Below are 16,192 nucleotides of genomic sequence, written 5' to 3' on the forward strand. Positions count from 1 at the left end.
TTAAACTAAATGATTTTAACACTCAAATACAGGTGTGTTTCTATACGAGGGGTCCCTGCATTATGTGAGCACTTGCGGAATAAATTTAATTTCTTCTCTTGTTATTTTTGTAAATCTTACTTTTGAACGGTATTTTATCACAGTTTCCACAGAAATATGACGACACACAACTGTTTTTAACATTGATAATAATTCGAAATGTTTCTTGAGCATCAAATCATATTAGAGTGATTTCTGAAGGATCATGTGACACTGAAGACTAGAGAAATGATGCTGAAAATTCAGCTTTGATCACAGGAAAATGAATTACATTTTACGATATATTCACATAGAAAACAGTTAAAAAAAAATGTCTTGTAATATTTCACAATATTACTGTTTTTAGTGTATTTTTGATTAATAAATGCTGCCTTGGTGTGCAGAAGAGATTTTTTTCAAAAACAAAAAAATATCCTAATTATTCCAAACTTTTGACAGGTAGTGATTATAAAACAAAAACTTCTATGAGGGAAAAAACATCATTAAACAAATGTAAATATCTTACTGTCAGACAAAACAAACACGGCAAAGGATGTATTGACAATAAGTCAACATTAGTTTAGCTTATATCATTTTAGATGTAAGTTATTATGTAAGGCAGGGTAGTTGATTTGTTCCAGATTTTTTTTTTGTTATGCTGCATAAAAGTCTCTTCATAACCTGATAGCAACCACTAATTTAAGTAGTCTAAATGTATTTATAAGTATATCTCATTTGTTGAAGGTGTAGGACCATCAAATGTACAATGTCCAACCTGCCTGTCAGCGTATGTATTTCCGTTCCTCAGCACACCTGTTCTCGCAGACATCACGCATCATCAGCGCGTTTCACGCTCTGCAGAGTTAGACAGACGTCAGTCACCGAGAGCCACAAACGAAACAGCAGCCGCCTTTTACAGTTCCTCCTGAACCAAAACAACAGCTTATGCTGCGTTCATGCCATAACTACTGTCGTTTGGAAGAGATGGAAATCTGTGACGTTATATTCGGAGCGGTTCGTGACTCGAAATTATGCATTTCTATGTCAACACTATCAACGCTGAAATGAACCTCCAGCAGTAAGGTGGTACAGGCCAGTGCTCTTTAAAGTCCCGCTGTGGTGAAAATCAAGCTTTCAATGTTGTTTATATTTACATTTACATTTACATTTATTCATTTAGCTGACGCTTTTATCCAAAGCGACTTACAATTGCCATATATGTCAGAGGTTGCACGCCTCTGGAGCAACTAGGGGTTAAGTGTCTTGCTCAGGGACACATTGGTGTCTCACAGTGGATTCGAACCCGGGTCTCTGCGCCACGGAAAGGTGGAAAGGTCCCGTCTTAGTGGTGGTTGGGGAGGATGGAGGTGGTTGAAGCGACAGCATTTGCGAACTCAGACATGAGTAAGTACCACCCTTTTATACTGGGCTATTAAGATATGATTGGATAGATGAAAAGGTAATAAGTGACGAGAACGATTGAGTCTTCCTGGCAGAACTTGCGCTAGGCTTCATTTCTTTGGCGTGAGTGAGCAGGAGTAAGTATTCTGATTAATTATTTTGACAGTATAATATATCTATGGGCTTCTCCCTTGACATCCCCCCGATTGCCTGCGAGCTTCTCCTCCTGTCTGTACGGTAATTTCTCTACTGTGCGACAGAAAGTCGAGTGGTTATGACGCAATCGTTAGCCTATTTTTACAAAAACTGTTTCTACAGGACCATAATGTAACATAGAAGGTAATGGAGCCCATTATACATTGTCGTGTTTCTTTAGAAATAAATAATGGACAAATGGAGTCTTTAAACGCCTCAGATGTAAAGTTATTCGCTGTCAAAGTGACGCCAAAATGAATGGGAGTCAATGGAATGCTAACGCAAGTGAAGTTCTGCTACAAGATGGCGGCACGCGGCTGGCTTCAACTTCCGGTCGATGGATTACCCGCCTGGGAAAGAGTACTAACAAATTGTACTTAAGTAAAAGTATTGCTACTGAAGTAATAATTTACTTTAGTACAAGTAGAAGTACTGAAAAATAATATGACTCAAGAAAGAGTAAATAAGTAGTTTGCTTAAAAACTACTCAAGTAACTACTTTACAAAGTACTTTAGTATTATTTTTCTATTGTTACCCAAAATGGGGAGATGATCTGTTTCATTCATACTGGAAGCCCAGTGCATACTGATTCATAACTCGCGCAGAAAGTCCACAAGTGAGATTCATAGAAGTATTACATTTATGACGTTTCAGGAAATGCCTTATATGGATATAATAACATGCAAATAGAGACGTTTTGACTGATGAAACATGAAGACAAACAGATGATAGCGATAATATATCTGTGTTCATCAAGCTATCTCAGGTATTTTCATAAGAATGATGTATGTTTTTAAAGGGATAGTTCACCCACAAATTAGCCCATGATTTACTCACCCTCAAGTCCTCCTAGGTGTGTATGACTTTCTTCTTTCAGACGAATACAATCATTATATTATTAAAAAACAAATGCATGGCTTCACTTCAGAAGGCCTTTATTAACTCCCTGGAGTAAAAGTGGAGCACTTTTATCATGGATGGATGCACTTTTTTGGGCTTAATTTTTTTTTTTTTTTAGCCATTCACTCCCAGTATCAAGCTTGGAAGAGCCAGGACATTTTTTAATATAACTCTGATTGTATTCGTCTGAAAGAAGAAAGTCATATACACCTAGGAGGATTTGAGGGTGAGTAAATCATGGGCTAATTTTCATTTTTGGGCGAACTAACCCTTTAATGCAATGCTAATCAACATAGCTTGTATCATAGAATTTAATTAAATAATATATTCTCACTCTGTGTTAAGAAGCAACATGAAACCACATAAGTAATTTCAAACACGACTGACATGTATTGTGATTTTGTATAGTGTTTGACAGTATGCTAAGCAAACATATTAGCTTTCCCTGTTGTCTAGAGTGATTGTTTTATTACTAATTTTGAAAAGTAAGTCCACGTAAGATCATTTGAATGTTTTAATTTGAATAATTTCATAACTGAAAGCAAAGAAGGTTAAGTAAGAGGTCAGATTAAAAAAAAGAGAGATTTACAACAGTATGAATAAAAAAGTGGCAGTAAAAAATGTTATCCATGTTATCAAGACACTTACATTGTTCTTGCTCCGTCCATGCAATAACTGCGTCCATGTTATGAGCCGAGTTTTTTATTTACTTCAACTGCTCAGTGCTCTGGTATTATCAATGGGATGACCCTTTTCAGGAGTTGCCATAATTAAAATTTAAAATCAGAATATGAGCATAGCTCACTTACATTCACTGAAATATTGAAATGTTAGCGATACTGATTCACCAGTGATTGAATGTCAAAGCTCGGTTTGAACGCCCCGCCCCCAGCCGAACTGGAAGTTTTGATTGGTTTTGCTCCCGAGTCAGACCTGTCTGTGATTGGCTGAAGTGCATCAGACCTGTCTGTGATTGGCTGAAGCGCAGGGCTCCACCGCAGTGGTTTGAAAAGTGTCTGTCAAATGTCAGCTTGCACTGTTGCTCCATCCGTCGGCACATTTGTCAAAGTACTTATATTTATAAAAAAATAAATGTAGAGAAGTTGAATACTTCATTTTCGTTCAACTCAAGTAAAAGTAAAAGTACCACAATTAATTTATACTCAAGAAAGTAGAAAAAAACTACTCACTGTAACGAAAGTATTTGTAATTAGTTACTTTCCACCAATGGATCTTATGCTTTCGAAACTAGCTCACTATTGCTAGCCTCTCTGAAAATCACCCACTCTACCTTTAAATGATGGGGTCCGAGGGTTGGCTTGAGGGGTTTGGAAAAGGTTGACAAACTGTGACACCTCTGAAATCTGCTTCCGAGGCTATTAGACATTAATTAAATATGCATGTAATGACTTTACACCCTCCTAATTGCTTGTAAAACAATGATAAGCTGTAGAATAAATCTCTGACCTCACAGTTCAGGATTGGGCAACATGGAAATTGTTAGCTGGATTGTGGTGGGCAGCGCAGAAGTCAATGTTGAGGCAGTCCCAGTCTACTGGATCCACCTGCGAAGACCTGCTCACTGACATTGGCAGGTTGCATTCTGGGAATCCATCTGGTGGCTCCACAGACAGGAGGAAACCTGCTAATTAGCTCTCTCTGTAAAGGGGCTGGGTCGAAGCGAATTCCCAGCTGTCATTAAACATACTCGGAAAGGGGGAGAAGGAAGAAAAGCACCAGGGATCCAATGCTCTAATTCCTCTTTTTAGACGAAGAGAGAGCTGAGGATCCGGTTGTGTTTTGATACGCAGAACCTCTGTGAAACGCACCGCAGAGTAAAACGCTGCTTCATTGGGATGTGTGTGCTGTAATGAACTGCTTTATTGTCGCTTTGTGCAGCTTTTGAAAGAGGAAAATCCCTTGGCGTCACCTTTGGCACACCTTCTTTTCAAACCCCCGCAGAGCCTCACGGAGACAGAAGGCTTGAAATCACATGAGGTACTAAAGTAGAGCACAAATAACAACAAAATATGCAGAAATAAGCATAATAGCTCTCCGATGACTGACTTGAACAAACACACGCCATAAGTGGCTCCAGTCATTTCGGAGTGAAACATAAAGGCCGGAAAAGCTCCACTTTGGCGATTAAAGCTCACACACTGAGAATTCTCAATCTCCATTCCCTTTGAGAAATTGTGTTTGCACACATGGCCTGCGCAAGCATTCTCATTCAATGATTAAATTACAGTTTTATCCAGGAAACTATAGCAGCCATTCAGATCCAAATGACTTTAATCTCAGCGTTCCGGTTGCCCAGTCACCGACAGCGACTGATCGGAATTATAACGCTGAACACATTGCTGCACCCGACCAATCAAATGTGTCCTGAAATGAGAATGAGAATTCTAGGATGCTCCCTACAAAAAAATAAAGCATTTGCAGTAAATATAGAAGAGGAGTGAAATGAAGCGCTCTGGATGTAACTGCATTCTCTTGAATAGCAACGTATCAAGAAAGAGTTATTGGTCATCAGGGCTTGACATTAACACCCGTCGACCCGTGTGTTTCAGCAGTGGCGTGTAACGCAGTCACTACTAGCCATTTTGGCGGGATGAATTTAGCAATATATACTTTTCAACTGTAGTCTTGTGAAAAGGCATCTCAAATAATAAACTAAGTGCAATGTAGTGTTGTCAAAAATATAGATTTTTTGATACATTTCGATACTGAAATATCTAAAACGCTTCCAATACTCAATACACAGAATAGATTACATGATCCCAGCGTCTCTCTCTCTCTCTCTCTTTCTCTCTCATCTCTCCGACAGTGAGTGACACACAACCGCTCCTCTCCTCTCCACCCCTCACATTCATTTGCTCCGGATGAATATTGTTGCAGTTACAAGGATTGAATTTTGGTGTGAGATTGTGTATATTACACATAATTTTACTCATTCCCGCAGCTTTTTTGCTCACACCCAAATTGTGGCACATAATTGTGGCCTCTCAGTAATAAATGGAGCTCTTTTTCGCTGTTTATTGAGCTTAAACTGTCAAATACACACAAAATAATGTCAAAATGCCGGTCTTGGCGAGTATTCACGTAAACACAGTCAGTTTTAAGTGTTTTAAGTGAATGTAAACAGTTGAGAAAGAAAACACATGTGTAACAGTATAATGAATCTGTGCATCAGGTCTTAAAGTGACATCAGCCTAATATTCCTGCCGCCATATTATAATAATTATTATAGATAGATAATATAAAAAATATCTACAGTGCTGGTCAGAATTATTTGCCCCCTTGGTAAATATGATCAAATATGGCTGTAAAAAATAAATCTGCATTGTTTATCCTTTTGATATATATATATATATATATATATATATATATATATATATATTTTTTTTTTAAATGCAAAAATCTAACCTTTTATTGAAGTAAAATAATTGAAAGGGGATGGGAAATCACATTATGAAATAAATGTTTTTCTCTTAAATACATCGGGAACAATTATTGGCCCCCTTTAATTAAATACTTTTTGCAACCAAAAATTATAGTTTTCTCTATATTAGATATATGTTTCTCTATATATGTTTCTCTATATTTTCTAATTATAGTAGACTCAGAGCTGTTATCTTGGAAAAAGGAGGTTGCAAAAAGTATTTAGTAAAAGGGGGCCAATAATTGTTCCCGATGTGTTTTGGAGAATAAAAATACATCGTAATGTATTCATAATGTGATTTTCCCCTACTTTCAGTTATTTTACTTCAATAAAAGGTTCGATTTTTGCATTTTTTTTTAAAATAAAGTATCAAAAGGATAAACAATGCAGATTTTTTTTCATTTTTTAAATCTGGCAAATAATTGTGACCAGCACTGTATATGGCAGTTTCCCCCCATTATAGTGAAGCCAAAATTGTGGCCAGTGAATATATTGAGTGGCTAGTGACTTTGGAAAAACACTAGCCAAAACCCTGTTTGTCAGCATAGTCACTGCTCTTTGTTTCCCTGGTTTATATTCATATTTCTGCGTCTAGGGGTAGCTGTCACATGGGCAAGTTGTCACAAGCTTTATACCTCGGTCTTTTGTGCAAATGCATTTTCATCAAAAGGGGTTGGGGCAAGTTGTCACATTTGTTTTAAAGTTCATTAATTATTATTTATCCTACCCAAAACAAAGATTTGGCTTGATTGCATCCCCCACTATCAGAACTGGTCTATATAAAAACTGCCTTTCAAAAAGAATCCTTGACAAATGTTTCCTGTACAAAGTGTTACAGCTGGCCCCTGGCTCCCCTATAAAGCACACATCAATTAGTCCCAATCAGATTGCTTTAGTGCTTGTGTTATTTTGCTATTCTGTTTTTTTATATTGCCTTATTGGTTTTATATTGTGGAAATGCAATTCACATAATTCAATAGCAAAAAGCTCTCTGTAGATGTCCTGGAAAGCAGGGTTACTCACACCCCCTCTCTTGCATGTGTGTGTGCGCTTCTGGTTTCCTAGTAACCCGCGCCTGTGCTGGCGTTCCCGAACACTCAAGCGTGTCCGCGCAGCGCGCACTCGTGAAGCTCGTGTGGGGAGCTCACGAACACGCAGGACCAGAGCATCAGGAACATACACGCAGGAAAAACACAGGAATGTGACTGGAGTGTAAAGGATGAAGGATGCGTTCGCTGGAAAAGGTCACACGAAATGCATGAAGAGCAGTGGGAGGAAATCTTAACACAACTGCAACGGATTACCAATAAAACACACGTATCATGGCTTTTTTTTTGAGGGAACAGGAATACCAGGAATGGGGGATTTGATATTTCACCAAAGCAGGTGAGTTGTTTATGAGGATAATGGTTGTTTATGATGATAAGTTATTAGTCACCATACGAACAGTCTTGAGAAGGCTCACCGCACCGCTGTATGTCTTATCACTAGATCTCTTGTGCCAGGATTGCCACTTGACAATTTGGTGAACTTGAGTGTTGCTTGTGTCTGTGGTGAGGAGATGTGCAGTTCTGTAGATGAAGAACAGCTGAAGTCAACTAGACAGGCTGCGATGCTGCTGGTAAAAGTAACAGGAGGTGAGGATGAGGATCTTGCACTTGTTACACCCCATCTGCACTGCAAGCGAGCGACGCGACAAAACTAGAACGCCCCCCCCCCCCACCCCCCCCAAAAAGCGCGGCGTTCTAGTTGCGTCGCGTCGCGTCCTGCCACTCGCCTAAAAAAGTCTTTGATTGGTCGACGTCGGGATCCCATCCGCAAGCTCGAGAGACGCGTCGCGTCGCGCGGCGGAGGTCTGGACGGCTGCGGTGATTTGAATAGTTTTGTCGCGTCGCTACAGATGGCGTGTTATTTTAAGCGTCTTCCATGACGCGTTCATGTTACGCGTGGATTCCATTACGAGCTGATGATTGGAATCATGTTTTGTCTTAAGACTTTGAGACTACTGTACATTTAATGTCAATATTTTACAGTTAATTCACAGTTATATGGACAGTTTGAATAATAATAATAATAAAATCCAGGGTTTTTAGAAGCGTTTCCATGCAATATGTACACATGCAACATGCCTATGGGTAGCAGATGAACTTTTTTTAACCACCTATATTTCTTTTAATTTACGTATTTGTATAAGGGAAAGTGTCTCTGTAACTGGTCTCCATTTCCTTTAGGTTTCTTTTTAAATTTAATTAAAATAGCAAATGGTCCTGCTGTGTGACAAATAATTTTTTTTAAAGTACAAATATGCCATGTAGCCTCAGCTAATATGAGCTCATAAAAACTGCATGTATAGAAATGATAGAAGAATAAAAAAAAAAATGTCTGAAATAGTTTTAAATGAATTATAGCGTGTCACACCATGGGGTACTTCTAAATCATTTACTAGCAGCTACCCACATTCAACAAATGCTTTTTGTTCGGTTGCTTCATAAGAACAAAAATGCTGCATTATTAAATAATGACATGTTAAACTGGCTGGTGTTAGTGCTGCTCATATTTTCATTTAAGACAGACTCAATTGGCTTTACAGTTTTAAGACCGTAAAACTGTAGTTTAAAAGACTTGGATAATGATTTGCATTGAATTACAAAGCAAAGAGAGAGAGAGAGAGAGAGAGAGAGAGAGAGAGAGAGAGAGATAGTGAGATGTGCCTTGGAGTTGTCATGGTGATTTGGTGAATAAGCAATTGTCCGTAAAGGCGACGCATTAAAAGGGTTTGCTGTTGCCATTGCCTATCAGGGAAGAGCATATTTCAGCTCGGGTTAGAGTTGGGTTCGGGCTAGGCTTATTTCGTTGTGAGACAATACATTGCAACTTAAGTGATTGTGATTGGTGGAAGTGAGCCTGGAAGTGGATGGTATCTCCAAACAAAGCTTAATTCCGTATCCCTGCCATTCACGCTGGTTTATCCTGTGTTTTTATGCAGAGAACCTGTTTATGTGCTCTGGCATTTAGTGTCTTGAAGGATTATGCATGCTCTTGCTTTTGAATTTCCTCTCTCTACCAATGTCTTTATTGGTATTTTGGCCTCGTACACTGGTATGTTTGAAGCAGCCGCTGATTTAAATCTGTTCTGAATGACACATCCGAGATCTGAGCTCTTTGTGACGTCTGCTTTAATGTTAAAGAAACAAGTTGTTAGAAATGTGCTGATCTTTTTCATGCAGACCAGATAAATCCAGAACAACTGTAGTAATTGCTTTCTAACTTCTAGCTCTAGCCTGCACTTGGGCCATCACATTTATTCCTAAACTGCAAATAATAGTAACAACATATTTTAAACAATATTTTTGTTTTGTTTTCTAGTAAAAATATATATATATGAACATGCTTTAAACAAGATAAATGCACAATAAAAGACAAATGCATAAGATATTAATACTTGTTTTCAGGTTAGAGTTTTCAAGTAGAGTATTAACTTTCCTAGAACTAATGTCATTAAGGGTAAGACAGATTATATAGTATAACATGTAGTCTCTAAAAAACAAGACTTAAAGGGATAGTTCACCCAAAAATGAAAATTGTGGCATCATTTACTCTCCCTCAAGTTGTTCCAAACCTGCGTGAGTTTCTTCTGCTGAACACAAAAGAAGATATTTTGAAGAATGTCGGTAACCAGGCAGTTTTTGGACCCCATTGACTTCCAGACTATTATTATTTTTTTGTTTCATAATATGGAAGTCAATGGAATAAATCCATACATGTTTGGAACATCTTGAGGGTGAGCAATGATTTTTGGGTGAACTATCCCTTTAATATCTTGGTATCCTATTTTAAAGATATTTAGATATTTGTTATTGAAAAAAAAAATTATAGAGCATATAACATACATGTTGATCCTGAAATAACAGCTAATCATCTAATTAAATGTTATGTTAAGGTCATTGGTAGGATTTGAACATTCACATCTTTATGAATGTGTTAATGGTTTTAGTTGGGATTATGGCTGGGTTATTTGCCAGGAAAGTGTCCCATTTGGCAAAATCGCCGTCACCCACCTTTCCCACAGTTTGATGTATAAGGATCAAAGGGATTTAGCTTCATGGTCAACACATCTTGAATATGCTATACTGCAACAAATCATTGCTAGTAGCTACTGGGTTTTCATGTCTGTATTGTTAGTGAAATTTTCCATACACTGAATGATGGGAGCACTTTGATGTCATGCTAACAGAAAACAAGAAAAGCCCTATAGCATCAATCCTGCTGCCGTAGTCTTTCACTGTTAGATCAAATCAGGTGATCTGTTCTCCGAGTCACCTTTACTGACCTCCGTGGCTGAAAAACACTGGACTATTGCCATCACCCAGATGAAGGTCACTCTGACGGCAGTAATTCATCTGCCTCTGTGCTTCAGCTTAAAGTGTCTGAACGCAAAATACTGCACAAGCTGCTAGAGAACCGAAAGCAAACAATGACTGGTGTGGTTTCTGGGTCAGTTTACCTGCTGAATCTGAACTGACTGAAACACCTTGATCAACTCTCTTAATAGATGAGAAAAAAACTAAAACATACATATATATATGGTAACACTTTACAATAAGGTTCATTAGTTAATATATGAACTAACCATGAGCAATACATTTGTTACAGTATTTATTAATTCAGCCATTCATTGTTAGTTCATGTTAGTTCACAGTGCATTAACTAATATTAACAAGATTTTAATAATGTATTAGTACATGTTGAAATTAACATTAACAAAGATTAATAAATGCTGTTGAAGTGCAGGTCATTATTAGTTCATGTTAACTAATGTATTTAACTAATGTTATCAGACGGCTCTGTGGAATACTTGATTCTGATTGGTCAATCGCGTCATCCAGCAGAATGTTATTCCCAGATAACAACCGCTGAGAACAGAAACACAGGCTCATCCGGGTCACTGAAGTCAGCAGCGCTATACGCTTGCTAGGAACGGTTTTTTTCGTTGAAGTTTTGCAATATGGGAGCTAATAATATATAAAAACTCAGTCAAATCAATATTTTGTGTACAGTTATTTAATTATGCCATCCAGTATCATGGACTCGCTCTCTCTTGTTTCATACAAACGCAGCTGCTGCCATTTTGTGACTATTGTTTTGTACACTGTTGGATTATAAAATACAAAAAGGAACGATTTTAAAACAGTTTAATCTGAAATCTCTTATCTCCATAATTATGTGGTGAAATGCTGTGTAATAAGTGGTATGACTGTATGCCGTATCGCTTAAATGTCTGTCTAGTGTGAACTTGCCGCAGACACTGCTCTCTCCACGGAAGCTTTGCGTTTAAAGACTTAACAAATTAGGTCAACTCAGATCTCTGATCAATATTTCGTATTAATTATTAACTTATGAGGCAAGTAGCAGTGTAAGAAGCGGGATAATATACATCCAGCCGCTTGTTCTTTAGGCTCCGCCTCACGTCGGGGTCCTCATCACCCTGTCGGGGTTTATTCTGAGAGAACAACCGGCTGGATGTACATTATCCCTTACTTATATACAGTATACGCACACATTCCAGACACACAATGAGCCCTTTCATTTGATAGCTTGATGGGTGTCATGAAATTATCACATTTCACCCAAACAAAAAAATAAATAATTTAATTATATTTTGCGTAACAGAAAATGAAGCCTATTGTTAGGAACAGGCTTGACATTTTTTTTAAATGGCAAGGATAATCTTCACTACAAAAGCATCCAACAAATGTGTGTTCAAAATGTACAAAATATTGATGGACAACATGCTGCCCATTTCTCTTGCAAAACCTATTGTGGTCGAGTTCAGTTCCTATATACTTTTAAACTATTTTAAAATGGATAAGTTCCTCTTTTTCACAGCAGCCCAGCAGTGATGCATACACATCAGCGTAAATAGCAGAGAAAGATAATAGGCTTGATTTTACAGATCATTTCAGCTTCCATATTCCTTTTGCTTTTATTCAGAGCTGAATTTAATGGCTCTCTGTGAGGATGCGAGCTGCCCTTGCCATTTGAAAGGACTGCTGGTGCTCTCTTGGTTTAACTTGCACGCGAATGCATTTGTATAAAGCACACTCGCATGCACACGCTTAATGGCCATTTCAAAGATTTAATGTCGAGCAGTAAATCTTGCACACACATGTCTTTCAAAATGTCTCCTTGTGTCCTCTACAAAACCGCTGAGATTTTCTGTCAACCAGACAGGTCAGTCCAGGCTTATTACAATGAAAAGGATTTTTAAAGGAGCTTTAGGCATTTGTTGGATGCAACAAAACAATTTGGCAATTCAAATCTTTTAGAATAAACAAGGAGTGTGTAGAAACAGTTTTGATTAAAGGCTAAAAGGGAAAAGTCCTGTTGAAAAGATAAGCCTACATATCCACTTCATATCAGTCTCTTGGCAAGCGAGATGCCACTAAAAAGCAACAGGAATGGAATCTAAATGTTCTCGGCCAGCATTCCTCTGACCATGCCTCAAAAGATCTCTTATACTCTCATAAAGCAGACTAAAGCACTGCACTTCTCAAAAGGACAAGGATGCCTTTATTCCAGGCTCCTTATTTCTGATCTGTTTACCAAAGAGTAGGACAAATGACCTTGCATCAGCTATTTTGCAGAGTTATACAAATGTGAAGGTTCTGCTTTTGTTCAAACGCCCCGACATGACTGCAGGTTGCAAGGTGTGTCAAAAGTGTGAGGCTACAGAAAAACAAATCAATTAGAGGACAGAAATTGAATAGCCATTTAAAATGTCCCCCTGTGGTGAAAATCAAGTTTTTAATGTTGTTTATATGTCGATGTGGTGTTTTTAATATGCTTTAAGACAAACCATGTGTAAATTCATAAGTCGACACCATTGCTGAGTATTTTCTCCTTAAAACTGCAGTGAACCAAAGACAGTCTCAAACACACGCTTTGAAATCGCTGGTGTTTCTGACGTCACAAACTACCTTGTAACCAATCAGATCAACGTGTGATCGTCAACCAGTGGATCTCTGAGCTGAGTGAGTGAGTGAGTGAATGGAGGCGGGGCTCATTTGCATATTCATAGAACCGCGTATACTAAATGAGGCAAGGGTGTCGAGTTACATTCAAGCTATTTTAAGGCATGAATCTTTTTTTTTTCAAGGAAAAAACGTTTAAATATGTAATCTTGGTGACAAAGATTAATTTTAAGGGATAAAATGATTGACTACAGGGGGACTTTAATAATTGTTCATTCAAAGACAAATTAGTGCTCAACAGGAGATGCAGAGGAAAGACATGTACTGTATATATATATATATATATATATATATATATATCATTTTTTATTTATTTTTTAATCTGATTGAATCATATTGCGGTCTTTGAGTCACAGATCAAATATTTTTTCAGATCAGCAAAAAATAAAAAAATAACAAATGTAGACTGCTGTCACTTTAAGACCGAATGCACGGATCCAATATAATTATACACATCTGATTTCTTTCTGAATAGTTCTTGTTCACTTAAATGAATAGTTCACTCAAAAATGAAAATTGTGTCATCATTTACTCACCCTCATGTTTGTTCCAAACCTATATGAGTTTCTTGAGTATATTTTGAAGAATTTGAGTAACCAGACAGTTGAAGGTAGCCATTGACTTCCATGGTATTTTTTTCTATACTATGGAAGTCAGTGACTTTGTTTTGTTTAAAACATTGTTTAAAATATCTTCTTTTGTGTTCAGCAGACGAAAGAAACTCATACGGGTTTGGAACAATTTGAGGGTGAGTAAATGATGACGACATTTTTATTTTTGGGTGGACCATCCCTTTAAGACTGTGTTTACAAATATTTGCAGTGACTGGTATTTTGACTTAATTTTGAGACAGTTCAAGTGCAAGGAGATGCAAAAGAGGAATCAATTTGTGGGGCCTGGTCCATACAGATCACGGATCAACTACAATTCGTTTAACCACTACACACACACACACAGCAAATCTGGTCTGCAATATGATTGCATGAGCCATGTTTTAAGGTGCTGTAAACAGGCTTTTTGTTCCCTTTCAAGGGAACTCACGCTGCGTCGAGAATCGACACATTGGGGAATGCCTTCAGCGTGACGCGTCTGAAGCCTGTATGGAACTAGTCCAATCATTACATCACTCGTGACGTTGCATGTGACGGTGATGCGGAAGCTATAAAAGGACGCCGGATCACAACAGCGTCAGCATTCTGGTCTTCAGCAAGTGTTCTGTGTGAACTGTACGTCTTATTTGGTGTTGTTTGTCTCATGTTGCACTCAATCACTATTATTATGGCGAGCAAAAGACAAGGAGATAAGCAATTCAGGCAGTGTGTGTCCCCTTGCCCGCGCTATTTGAGCGAGGGTGACACGCACTCGCTCTGCGTTGAAATGGAGTGGCGCATGCACGGGCAGCGCTCGAGGGCTCGAGCGCTCAAATGCCCCTGAGAACGCTCCGCTCCCGCCTGAGCCTGTTCGATGAATCAGGCCAGGCTTGCGCTCCCCGTGGATCAGGTCCCGCGTCTGTCGAGGCAGCGTGGCGCCTGCATTCATCAAGATCGCAAATGGACCTGGCAGATTATGTTGAGACGACCTCGGCCCTTTCTCAGCATTCAGTAGCCAGCTCCATTGGTCCCGCTCACGGGTCAGAAGCCCGCTCTGCGGCTTCTTCCGCTCGTGACGAGGACCTGATGCTCAAACTATCTGGCTCCGAGGAGGTAGATATTTTGAGCATTGAGGCAGGAGAATGTGTGGTTTTGCCACCCCATTCTCCTACATTCGAGGAGCTGCTGGAGGTTGTGACCAGGGCAGTGTCTTATCTCTCTTATCTTATCTCTCGCCCGATGCTGCATCGTCCCTGAGGGCTCCAGTGCTTCCCTCCAAGCCCTGCCGTATCAGCCTTGGTAGGGAGCATATATGGCGGCAGGTCGGGCTGATGCATGCCTGCATACGATGGGGCTTTTGCAGGCATACCAGGCCGACCTCCTCAAAGAGGTGGACGACAGCGGGGAAATCGCCCTCGACGATATTAAAGAATTGCGTCGAGCGGCTAACTTGTCTCTCCTAAAGAGGCCTTCTTTCTTTGGTGATGTGGAAGAAACTGTGGTTCCTGTCCCAGGATCCTGTGCTGGGAGAACCGTGTCAGAGAAAAATCGTGTCCACGGATGCATCCCTCACAGGCTGGGGAGCGGTAATGGAAGGCTGCTATACCAGGGGTCTTTGGAAGGACCACCATCTTTCGTGGCACATCAATTGCCTGGAGATGTTGGCAGTATTTCCTGTAGCTCAGTGGTAAGAGCATTGCGTTAACAACGCAAGGTTGTGGGTTTGATCCCAGGGGATTGCACATACCTATGTATAAAAATGTATAGGATAACGCAATGTAAGTCGCTTTGGATAAAAGCGTCTGCCAAATGCATAAATGTAAATGTAAAATGTAAATGTATTTCTGGCCCTCAGACATTTCCTTCCGGAGCTCAGAGGCCATCATGTTCTAGTGCGAACAGACAACATGTCAGTGGTCGACAGGGGGGCCTGAGATTGCGCCCTCTATGCAGACTGGCACATCAGGTTCTTCTGTGGTCCCAGGGCACACTACTCTCAATCAGAGCAATGTTTATTCCTGGGGACAAAAATGTGGGAGCAGACATCCTGTCGAGGCAGGGGCTGAGACCCGGGGAATGGAGACTCCACCCCGAGACGGTGGAGTTGAAATGGAGGGAGTTCGGTCAGGCGGAAGTGGATCTGTTCGCCTCTCACGAGAACACTCACTGTCCGCTCTGGTTTTCCCTCACGCATCCAGCTCCCTTGGGACTGGATGCCATGGTGCAGGCGTGGGCGAAGCAACGTCTGTACGCATTTCCCCTGATCGCTCTGCTCCCAGGGGTTCTATAGAGGGTCCGGCGGCACAGGATCAGCTTACTCCTAGTAGCCCCGTACTGGCCGGCCCGAGTATGGTTATCGGACATCATGGCTCTTTTCTCGCAGGCCCTCCATGGCAAATCCCGATCAGGAGGGACCTTCTTTCTCAGGCCGGGGGCACAATACCTCAACCTTTGGCCAGAACTGTGGAAGCTGTGGGTCTGGCCTCTGAGGGGGACCAACTCGTAAATGCTGGTCTCTCAACTGAGGTTGTTGAGACCATCTTAAACGTTAGAGCCCCCTCCATGAGGAAACTGTATGCATTAAAATGGAATGTATTCAACTTATGGTGCAGAG

The 16,192-nt window shown here is 39.8% G+C and overlaps 1 protein-coding gene across 3 annotated transcripts in view; it reads left to right on the top strand.

Moving 5' to 3' along the window:
* Positions 1-7,057: 7,057 nt before the first annotated feature.
* nlgn3a (neuroligin 3a) overlaps positions 7,058-16,192 on the top strand; it is a 235,510-nt gene continuing 226,375 nt past the window's right edge. The window contains exon 1 of one of the 3 annotated variants that reach the window (XM_082178302.1): positions 7,058-7,343. The gene's annotated coding sequence lies outside the window, so the exon portion shown is untranslated. Of the gene's footprint in view, positions 7,344-7,492; positions 7,595-16,192 lie in introns of those variants that run through there. The other 2 variants (XM_082178304.1, XM_082178303.1) reach the window with 2 other exon arrangements.

The sequence above is a fragment of the Leuciscus leuciscus genome (assembly GCF_965113295.1).
Source record: "Leuciscus leuciscus genome assembly, chromosome: 8".
In the NCBI taxonomy this organism is placed as follows: Eukaryota; Metazoa; Chordata; class Actinopteri; order Cypriniformes; family Leuciscidae; genus Leuciscus; species Leuciscus leuciscus.